Genomic DNA, 12,183 nt, shown 5'->3' with positions numbered 1-12,183 from the left:
TTAAAACACATTTCTAAAACCATTAAATAACTCACCATACCCATTTAATTGAAATACATATTTCAAATATATAATACATACACGATACAGAATACAGACATCCAAACATTCATCGCTGAAATGGACATAAAGTCCCTAATTTCACTATAACACATTCCACATCTGACAATGGGTCATTGTCACACAGCAGCCTTCATACATTTAAAAACACTCGTACATGATCTCTTTATACTCCTCAGGACACTATATACACAGCCATGGAACCTAAAATGTATCTACAAACTGTGGCAGATATACCATTACAAAGCATATTTATTGTCCCTCTCTGTAGGTATCTTCAAAAATCATATCTTGTTGAGCTCAGGTATGACCAAGTGACTTTTGTTGGCCAAAGAAATGCAAGCAGAAATGCCATGAATGACATCTGAGCAGAAAACAAAACAAGCAAAAACTCCTCTGTCCCTGACAATGCTGCTCCATCCAGTTGAAACCAACAATGCAAAACCAACTACTGGAGGATATGTGACTTACAAAACAATCATTTGTTATTATAAGTCACTGAGATGCAGATTTGTTAAATCAAATAATCAGGCACATATTAATGGATTCATGTCCTCATACCAACACACACATACACACACACACACCCCACCACCACCACCAAACTGTGTGCATGTGTGCACACATATACACTCCCATCAAGACTTCCCCAAAGTCATCTTCAACTATCTCTCCTCTTCAGTTTACACACATCTATGAACTTCCATAACCCCCCAAAATAGAATACCAAACCCCAGTCCATGTACACACACACACTGAACATTTTGACCTCTCAAAAATGTGTATAAAATCTTCACAAGCTATAAATTGCCATATTCCCTAGCCAATTTATACTTCGCATAATCTCTTCTTCCATAAACATATATGCACACTCCCTACAAACGCTAAATTTACATAAGCACCCAAACTCTAGTATACACATAACCCACAAGAAATTTCACATATGTATATCAACACAAACCATACCACAAATATATATGGTGGAGGCTTCCAAACCACCCTGATAAACACATAACTCCCTTACTCCGTAAGTTCTCAAGTTTGTACGTACAAGACACACTACCCTGAAAATACACACAACTCCCACTACTCTGAACACACCCTTCAGCAGTGAGCTGCACCACATCCTCCTGCTGAAAACAGAAGAGCAAAGGAAGGCCCCCTGCTGGCTCTACAACCAAGTCCAGAGCCAGAGTTGGGGGCAAGCGCCACACAGAGTGCAGAACAAGGACCTTGTTGCTTCGAGGTGTGGACACTGGGGCAGAGCTTTAAGCACTCTGTTTACTGTGAGGCAGAGCTTGAGGTGGGATTTTTGGAAAAGGAGTAGGAAGTCCATGTCCCAGCAGACCAGCAAAGCACCGGCTGCTTTCCTCCTTATGAGGAAAAGGGCACTGCACTAGGGCAATAGGCAGTTATTCGGCAGGGATTGGTAATCAGAATGGTTAAGGCTTAGGATGAGTTCTTGTAACGTGCCATTCATTGCAACAAACACTATAACTTAAATGTCCAGAACCCTGTAGAATTACCACTATACTCTCATTTTACAGGAAGAGAAACTGAGAATCAGAAGGCTCATATGCTTATCCAGAGTGACAAAAATCACAGAGCTGACACTGCAGCCCCCTGGGTTGAACTCTTCAAATCCTTACCACGTGATGTTTCCCTGAGGTAAATTATGCCAGAATGACTAACTTTAAGCTACCAATCTAAGACCACTGCTTACAGTGTAGACAGAAGATGTGACCCATCAGCTGGCTCAAGCATGTGTAAGTCCTTTCAGATTAAAGAATACTCTCCTGCATCGCCAGCAGGACCCTTGATCCTCGTGCCAAATAGACAAAGAAAGTCAACCAAACATATCCACAACAGTGTGCTTCTAAACCCACACCCTGAACTTCCCACAGTCCCCAAACTACACAATTCCTAAACCCCATGAACTCAGATACACACTGATCACAATCTCATCCCAGTCAGAATTGCTGTCATACAGAAATCAAGAAACGATAAATACTGGTGAGAATGTGGGATAAATGGTCCCCATAATATAGTCTTAACAAACTCTATATTGCACAATTTAACTTCACCAATATCAAAACATAGTAGTAGGACCTCTCCACACACATTAATATAGGCATACACAACTTCTAAAAACACACAAGCTTTCACACTCATACTACATGCTTTGATTATAAAAATAATCCCCCATACTTACTAAATATAAAAAAAATCCACACTCAAATATACCCGCACTCCTGAACATTGCACACCAAACCCACCACCGCCACACACAAGCACACACTCATAGTCATGAAATTTAAAGTAAAATATTCCTCCCAACAATAAATTAGAACCATTGGGACAGCACTGTGGCAAAAAGGGTTGAGCCACTGCTTGCCCAATGCTGGCATCACATGTGGGCAACGGTTCTAGTCTCAGCTGCTCCACTGCCTGGGTTCCTGCACCCACATGGGAGACCAAGAAGCAGCCCCTGGCTCCTGGCTGTATTTAAGGAGAGAACCATTGCTTGAAATACTTATCTCTTTCTCTAACTCTACTTTTCAAGTAAATCTTAAAAACAAAGAGAATTGCTTTACCCAAACCCCTGTTTATATGTGTGGGCTCTCATACCCACCAAATCTACCCAATATTACAGACTAAAAAAATTATCACCTACCCCTTAGTCAATATATCCAAACACTACACACACATCTTTGTATACATATCAACTTGTTGCCAATTAAGTATCTAACCACCAAACTACAAATTTATATGTTACCAATTAACTCCCAAAGATATACCAAACAACTCACATCACTTCAGTGGAATTCCTGAAATCACTGACATCCACAAATACACACTTAATGAAACATATAGCCACCACAATTCCCACATGCCCAAAATATCAAAGAAAAAACATCACAGCCTCAAAAGTATGCACTGGCCTCCCAGAAAAACCAGGAACAGAGACAAACACCTGTTTGTGAGAGAAATTCCCCTGAGGCAACAAATGAAAAAGACACAACATACAAATAACTTATGAGATGCTTTATTATAAACTTCAGACAAACTGATTCTCAACACAGCCTTTGGCTGACGCTCGCCAAAATCTTGTATTAATTGCCAGCCTTCTAGGGCAAGTCTCTTCATGATTCGACATATAAAGAACAGCCTAGGATATGAAGAAAGCTCAACTGAAACAAGCCACGTCAGTCACACATCCCTAATCTGAGATTTTAACAAAAAGCAGGTTGACCACTTTTCTTCATGGAAGTCAAACAACATGCCCCCCTGAGACCTGGTCCCATTCCTGGAGGGACAGGATCAGGGCTTGCCAATCCTGAGGAAACGGCCCCTCTGTCCTCCTCAGAGGACAACAGCCACCGACGGGACACACTTCAGGATCTCCCCTTGTCAGAGCAACGTCCGCACCAACGGCAACAACAGCAAGCCGGGCCATGGCGCGGGCGCTGGGCCGCGCAGGGCCGTGTGCCCTGCCCACGCCGAGGTTGAGAGCCGGCAACACCGGCAAAGCGCCTCACGGAACACGCTCAGGACGCGAGACCAGCGCAGCCATTACCGTTTCTTGTATCTGAGGGCCTCGGGCCAACGGCCGTTGGGCACCCGGGTGGTCCTCGTGCTGCGCCCCTGGCAGACGACGCGGGAACGCCGGCTGGGAGGGCGGCGCATGCGCACTCACACCGCGCTGCCACCTCAGGGCATCCCCGGAAGGTTCTGGGTGCGAGTTGAGGAGAGCCACAGGATGTCACATTTTAGAGGGTTGTTGGTCGCTCGGTGAAAGGGACGGCTGCAGCCGAAACTCCGTGGCTGTCTCGCCTTTGGCCTCGTGGGTCTGAGGAACATCCACTCATAACCTTCTACCCACAGAGGGAGAAAGAAGCCCTTCCCGACACAGTTTTTCTCAGAGTTGCTCGCTAATGCTGAGTCCCTTGCAGCTGGCCGAGCACCTGTTTCCTCTAGGCAGCGAAGGCGTTTGGTTCTTGTCCCAGCCTTTCAAAAATGCTGCGTTCGGTCTTGGTCTATGTGAGGTTCCATTAGAAAATAATCTGGCAAAGGATTTTAGATTTGGCACACACTGAGGGATTTGGACTCCTGACTCTCTGGAAATTTTGTTTTTATCATGTCAGTTTTCAAAAAGTAGGAATTCACACTGCTTTTCGTTGAACATTGATGATACACACAGAGATTTGATAATCCTGGTCGCTTAAAGTCTACCTACCTATCTTACAGAAGTAATTTTATCCTCCTCCAAGTTATCTTCGTTTCAGAACCTCAACTGACAAGTAAATACTGACTTGAGCATTAAACACTATCAGAAAAACCCCAGTCATAATTCATGGAGTTATGTTTTAATAAAAAATAATTTGTTCAAATTCAAATGGAGAGGCTTTATTTTTGCTGAATCTGTCCTACCCTATCCTTTTGGATACATTGCATTTTAAGGGATGATGAAACCTCTCATTGCAAAAATCTACCCTACAGAAATATAGGAGCCCCATTACCAGGACAAAGAAAATCATAGTATATATCATGTTACTGTAAATAAATATGACAGAATTTTTAAAGGTTCATGAGTTCATGGAAGGGCCCAGCGCAGTAGGCTAGAAGCTAAAATTCTCCCCTTGCATGCACCAAGATCCCATATGGATGCCAGTTCTAATCCCAGCTGCTCCACTTCCCATCCAGCCCCCTGCTTGTGGTCTAGGAGAGCAGCCTAGTATGGCCCAATTCCTTGGGACCCTGCGCCCACGAGAGAATCCCAGAAGAATTTCCTGACTCCTGGCTTCGGATTGGTGCAACTCTGGCCATCGTAGCTACTTGGGGAGTGAATCATGAGACGGAAGCTCTTCCTCTCTGTCGCTCCTGCTCTCTGTATATCTGACTTTCCAATAAAAATAAATAAATTTTTTTTAAAAGTTAATGGAAATTAACAGGAAAAGACAAGTTTCTTTTGATGCGAAAGATTTTGATATCCATAGCCTTTTCAAACTACATATTTTCAATCAATTTTACAAAAACCTTAGTTATATATTAATTTTAAACAGAAAGAACAAGGCCTCTTAAACATTTATTACATGAAAAAGCAACAGGGAGAAGGAGAGAAAGCTCTTCCATCTGCTGCTTCACTCCTCAGATGACTGCAACAGCAAAGCAAGGTCTGGAACAGGCAGAATCGAGACAGCGTCTCCATTCCGATACCCCACAGGGTGGCAGGGACCAAGGACTTGGCTTATCATCTGCTGCCTTCCCAGGCTCACTTGATAATGAAAGTAGATGGGACTTGCAGCAGATGGAACTCCAACCAGCATTCTGATGTGGGATATCACCATTGAAGTCAGGGATTTCCCTGTTTGGGCCACAACTCTGACACCATAGAAAACATTTTTTAAAAATAAAATATTGTTTATATGCTTTTAATTACATGGCAACTATGGAAAGCTTTTTAAAAAATCAAGCATCAAGCTCACTTCTCTGGGAAGGACAATCAGTGAGTGACCAGAGTGAGAAATAAACTCATGACTGGATATTCCAACTACAAAATACTCAAAAGATGTTACATACTATAAAATTAAACTTAAGTTATTAAAGAGGTCAGAATTATAGAGGTCAGGACATAGATATTAAATTAAAGAGGTCAGGACATAAATATTTACTAAGGTAATATTATCAAAAACCAAGAAAAAAAAAGAGTTTTGGGTTACCTCAACGTTGTTCAATAGACTAGGGTTCTCCAGTAAAGGGGAGAAAGGTGGACTGCACTCTGGAGAGTGCAGATTCTAGGAGTGGACATGACAAGACTACTTCCTTCAGGATGAACTACCAACACAAAAAACCACACTATAATTTGCTGAGATGACCTTTTGTTTTAAGACCTTCTCTCTACCTTGTCCTCCTAAACACACTTTTCTCACTAAATTTGTAGTTCAGAATTTGGAGTTGAGTGCAGTCTAGAGCCTCACTCCACAAGTGGAAAACAGGATGAAGAAAGAACACAAAAGTAGGTTCACTGATACAGAGCAGACAGCTGACATCAAATACAAGCTTTCTGCTAGAACATATCCCAGTACTATCCAGGCCCCTCTCCCACCACTCCTCTCCCATCTGAAAAGCTTGACACAACATTCTATTCTAGTTACCTTTAAATTTAAACGTGCTGCAGTTGGACTCTGAGCGGCCATCTCACTCGTTGGCTCCTCAGCTCGAACTTTCCCATTAGGGGGCTGCCAGTCAGCTGTGCTGAGTGCCCAAGCCTGCGAGCACTGCTTCCAAAGGAGGTAAGTCTGTTGGGGTGCGGCTGTTGAACCACACTCCCTGCTACTGCTCCAAGACTTGGCAACTCCCATTGGACATCTCCGCTGGGGACAGTTGGTGGGCCTGACGTAGAGTAAAGAGAAAGCCCTGGGTTCCCAGCAGCTCACACTGCCTGGGGAGACTCTTTAAGCCCATGTTGAACTGACATTGCTGAAAGGGGTGAAGAGCCCCTTAGAGGTGGATCATGGTTCCTCAGAAGATTGCACATTGTCAGAAGACATGGCAGCAGAGGTATTATTTATTTCCAAAATGGGGAAAAAAGTAAATCCATTGAGCATAGGTTTGTAGAAGGAAGAGGGATGGGGTGCAGTGGAGGCAGACAAGAGTCAGGGAACATCCAATCCCTGTTCTTTCTTCAACCTCTTGGAGCATGACCCAGAAACAGTTCTGAGGTCATGGAATGGCTCTGGGATATCCTAGAAATTAGGAGGTTGTGAGAGAAGGGGAACAAGTCATTTCTCCCAGTGGGGTTTCTTCTCTTTGCTCCTGTCTGCTGTGAGATGTCCTCCCCTGAGGATGGTTGGATACTAACCCAATCTCCAGGGTCCACAATCTCCCACCTCCTTCCTATCTACTAATGGCTTCTTTCAACTTGAGTAGATCTTGACTTATATTTAATGATGATATTGTTTTGGGATTCCCTGACCTGTTCTGAATCATACTCCCATTAGTTGAAACTCAAGTAGATTAACCACTTCATTCCCTTTCCATCTTGTGGTGGGTCTACCACCAAGGACTTGCCTTAAAATGAAGACTGCATTCATAATACACATCTGTATAACACAGGCTTGCACAACTAGGTAGTTTGCTTGGTGTTCTGGATAAAGATTCCACAAAGACTGTCTTGTTTTTCCAGAAAGATATAATAGTGGCAGACAATTAGGAAAGGTGTCATAAATGTGAGGACTCAAGTCCCTATCATTAGGTGCATGTACTGTTTGGCATCCTTTATGAACAAGGGTTTGCATAGGTCCTAGTGGCCAGGGTTGTTATATACAAAACTTTGTCCTGCCTGGTGCCTGGATCTGCTCCAGTTCCCTGGGAGTAGCAGCAAGATTGCTCTGCTGTGTCTGCTGCTTGTGTTCATGGAGTGTGGGATTAGGAAAAGCTCTGCCCTCTGGACTGGAATTTTCCTCAAAATCCCTAGGTCTGTTGTGGGTCAGCATTTTTGTTTTAATGAGAATGTCTCCATTTCAGTTGTACCCCTATGCGCACCTAGCACTGTCTCTGAAGAAGGTTCCTGGTATAATCGAATATGAGGAGTGCAATGGTACTAAGCAGAGCCACTTTTGAATCAAGTACAGGGAGCTGCATATGAGGTTGGCCAGTGTCTGCAGGGATGCCCTGGGGAGACTCAGAAGCAGTGAGTTGAATGTTGTTCCATCCTGGGGCACAGAAGTCACTGACTGTAGATTAAGGAAGGATGGACTTTGGTGGATACTTCTCAGAAACAGAGCCTGAAGTTCACTCAGGGACATTTGAGGACTGCACATTTACCCCATCCATGTAGTTCCCATATGTTGAGATTGTTCTTCTTTTTCTCCAGCAATTAATGGGGAACCAGAGGGCCCCACCCTTACTGCAGGTATGCCTTATTCTACTTATCCCTTCCATTTGTTTCTACTGCTGGAAATGGCCATGACACTGAATTGGAACGCTTCCAGCACAGCCACCATAAAGCTGGTTTCAGGCTCAGTCTTGGGGCCAGGAATCTACAATCTACTCTGGCTCCCAGCCTCTCTGTGCAGTTTCTCAGTCAGCTCAGGCTACCAAGCACACTGCCACAGACTGAGTGGTTTCAGCCACTAACATACACATGGCACTGCCAGGATTCAGATACCAGTGAGGCTGGTCTTTCAGCCTGAAATTTGGGTCCTCCACACCATGTCCTCATGTGTTTGAGACACTCCAAGCTTCATGTAGTTTGAGGCAGATAAAATGCAGAGTCTGAAGCTGAGGTGGATGAAGGAGAAACCATGCCAACTTGCCCAAGTCTTGCCACAGCTGATTCTGCAAGAACCCTCAGCTCCAATTGTCCAGTAGGCAGATACAATTTCCCTCACATCCCGGTGTAACTCATGACAAAGGAAAGAAAGACCAGAAGGAAGCCACTGTCTCTCCATCTGGGCCCTCTCCTTCAATAGCAACATTTGTTCTTTCACACATGATGGCCAGTGAGAGCTTGGGACCCCAGCTGCTCTTGGTCATGACTTGGGTATTCACTTCTCTCTCTCTCTCTCTCTCTCTCTCTCTCCTTTTGCCCTACATCTGTGCAAGGCTGCAACATAGTTTACCCAAGACATGGAGTCTGGGATGATGTGGAATATCAGTGATTGTTTTACATGTTCCACCTCTGCCTCATTTCCTCTCTCAGGTGCTGCAGTAAGGTCATCCAGGCCAAGCCTGACCGTCTCATGTCCCCAAAACGGGCCTTCTTCAGTGTGACTATGTTGGAGCTGAAATCCTTGTTTTAATGTTGTCTTTCCCCATCCATAAAGTGTATCCTAGGAAGGTCAGCCCCAAAGCCCTGCCTGGCTGCCTGTAGCCATCCAGATACCATTGACCTTGAGACACCAAGAAACACAAGATTCCTCCAAGAGGCCACAATGGAGTACATAGATGCTTTTCTTCTAGGCCACAGCTCCTACTAGGGAGCCCAAGAGCCTGGGTTGAGGGCAGGCCAGGCAAGTCTGTGGTATGCCTAAGTGTTTGTGTGGACTGGGTTGGGGAATAGGCTGAGCTTGGCCAGGCCTCACCACCCGCTGGCATGCATGAGAACCAGGATAGGGTATGGGATGCACCTGGCTGGGATAGGCTACAACACCTACCAGTGACAGCAGAGAGTGAGGGTGAACCTCGCCAGCTAAATCAAAGCACCTGTCAAGCTACTCCCACTGGCGAGCGTGAGCTGGGATGGGGCAGACCAGACCAAGCAGGGCTACAACACCTGTGGGCTTTATGGGGACTAGATCAGAGAAAAACCGGGCTGGGTTGATTATTCCTACTGCTGCAAACAAAATTAGAGTGGGTGAGGGTTGTTTGGGCTTAGCCACAGCATCAGCTGGCAGAAGCTGGCACTGGGGGCTAATTCTCTCAAGTCAAACCACAGAACTACCTGGAGAGTGCATAATCCAGGAGTGGGAGAGGCCTGGGAGGGAAATAGTAGGCTCCTCCCTCTAGGGTTACCACTGCCACGGGAGGGCACAAAAACTAGGACAGGGGCTGGGATGGCTAGATAGAGAGGCACCCAATAATAACCATGAGGGCTGGATAGTGGAGCTGGTTAGATGGAACTAAGCGTTAATACCCATTGACATGTACGAGAGCTGAATGTGATGTGGGACAGACTGGACTAGTCTGCTACACATACTGACAAACCAGGGTAGAGGGTGGGCCTAGTGGGGGTTATTGTGGGTCGCCCTGACTAGGCTTAAGCTCCCACTGGTGTCTGTGAGGGCCGAGTATGTGCTAGGCAGAACCAGGCTGGACTGCAACACCCATTGGTTCCAGTGGAAGTCGGAGCTGAAAACAGAACCAACCCAGCAATTGCAACCACCAGCTGATCGGGGCGATGGACTGTGCCAGGCCCTGTACTTGCTTGTACATCTGGTCTGGGAACACCTCAGACAAAGTTTCTTTGGGGATCCCCCAGTCAAATTGCCGGACTCAGAACCCTAACCATGAAAAGACAGAAGACAGAACAAGTCAACCAACCACCTCAGCTATATGTTGGCAGTGAAAAACTGGGCAAATGGAGATTCTGTGATGGACTATGTTAATCAGTGGATTCTTCAACGATCTCATCGTGCTTGGAGTGGCAAGAATGGCAGCAATTCATAACTGGTGAACTATCAAAACCACTTGAGCAAGAATCTCGGAGCATGCCTCACATCTGGGACCTGGGGAGGGTGGGAAATTGGGTGGGGCTTCTCCCTTAATATCCCCCTTTGCCTCAGATACATGAAGGAAACAATGTGGAAATAATAGTCTTACCCACTTTCCTGTAGCCCTTGAACCTTTTTACTCTTATTAGCTATGTAAAGATTGTCAAAAATATAATAAAAATAGGGAGAAAAAAAGCACCTGTTAGTATGTACAAGACCTGAAGCTGAGAACAGACCTGTTAGGAGAACTCTGGGGACTCCCCTGCCAGGCTGTAGCTCCCACTGGTGAATGCAAGAGCCAGGCCTGTAGGTGGACCAGGCTGACAATTTTGCAGCACCCACTAGCAGTCACTAGCAGACCTAGCAGGCTGGGTCTTGGGGTGGGTCAGACTGGTCTAGGCCCCAGCACACACTGGTAATTGGAAGATCCAAGAAAGGTGTAGGGCAGGTCACACTAGGCCTCACACCTGCCAGTTCATGTAACAGCCAGGTATGGGGGGGGGGTGGACCAGGTGGGACTAGGCTGTTACATCCATCAGTGAGAGTTGGTATGGGTGCAGGCCAGTCAGGCTGGGCTGCAATACCACTAGTGAATGCCATGACTAGGGGTTGGCCATGTCAGTCTGGGTAACAGCACCAAACAGCACACGTGGCATCTGATGTCTGGAGTAGGCCTGGATCTTGGAGAACTCCCCTCCTTGGCTGAAGCTCCTGCTGGTGAGTGCAAGAGCTGGGCTTGGGAGCAGGTTAACCAGGCTGGGCTGCAGCACCCATTGGTATATGAGTGAGCCATTTTTGGTACAACCTGGGTATGGTCAGTCCACAGCACGCACTGGCATAAGTGACAGCCAAGACAGAGTACAGGCCAGGCCAGGTTGGACTGCAACATCTGCCAGTTCACATGAGGGTTGGGGATAAGCCAGGCCAAGCTAAACTTCTGCACGTGCAAGTAAGAGCTGGGACTGGGGGAGGGCTGAGCTAAGCCAGGCTATAGCACCTGCTGGAAAATGCCAAGACTATGGCAAACTAGATTCCAGAGTTTGTACAGCAATTTTTCTTCAACTAATCCATTTCCACAATAAAAGCAATTAAGAATTAGCAAACTAAAATCATTAAAAGGCCTGATGTTGTAGCCTAGTGGCTAAAGTCCTCGCCTTGCATGTGCCAGGATCCCATATGGACACTGGTTCGATTCCCAACTGCTCCACTTCCCATCCAGGGAAAGCAGTAGAGGATGGCCCAAAGCCTTGCAACCCTGCACCCACGTGGGAGACACAGAAAAAACTCCTGGCTCCTGGCTTCGTATTGGTTCAGCTCTGGCCGTTGCAGCCGCTTGGGAAGTGAACCAGCAGATGGAAAATCTTTCTCTCTGTCTCTCCTTCTCTCTGCATACCTACCTTTCAATAATAATAAACAAATCTTTTAAACGCGTTAAAATAAAATTTGTATGTGAGTCTGATATTTAAATTAGCAGATAAAGACTTCAAAACATCTATAGTAAAAAGCTTAAGCTTTTAATTGATCGGGATGATACTCTGCTGGCTCTGTCTTCAGACCAGAGAGGGTATACCTAAGAAGCCGTTGAACTTGACTGGACAATAAGATGCTGGACTCTATGTTTGTTATATGCTTGCAATGGGGGAATCTCAACTGAACTTGAACTGTGGTTATGCAACAAGGTGGAGGAATCCACCATGGTGGGAGGGTTTGGGGAGGGGTGGGGAGAAGCCAAGTATCTATGTAACTGTGTCACATAATACAATGTAATTAATGAATTAAAGATAATAAATAAATTTTAAAAATAATAATAAACAAATCTTTTAAACGCATTAAAATAAAATTTGTATGTGAGTCTGATATTTAAATTAGCAGATAAAGACTTCAAAACATCTATAGTAAAAAGCTTAAA

The sequence above is a fragment of the Ochotona princeps genome, chromosome 14 (assembly GCF_030435755.1).
Source record: "Ochotona princeps isolate mOchPri1 chromosome 14, mOchPri1.hap1, whole genome shotgun sequence".
Classification (NCBI taxonomy): Eukaryota; Metazoa; Chordata; class Mammalia; order Lagomorpha; family Ochotonidae; genus Ochotona; species Ochotona princeps.
Note: the sequence above shows the minus strand (reverse complement) of the source record.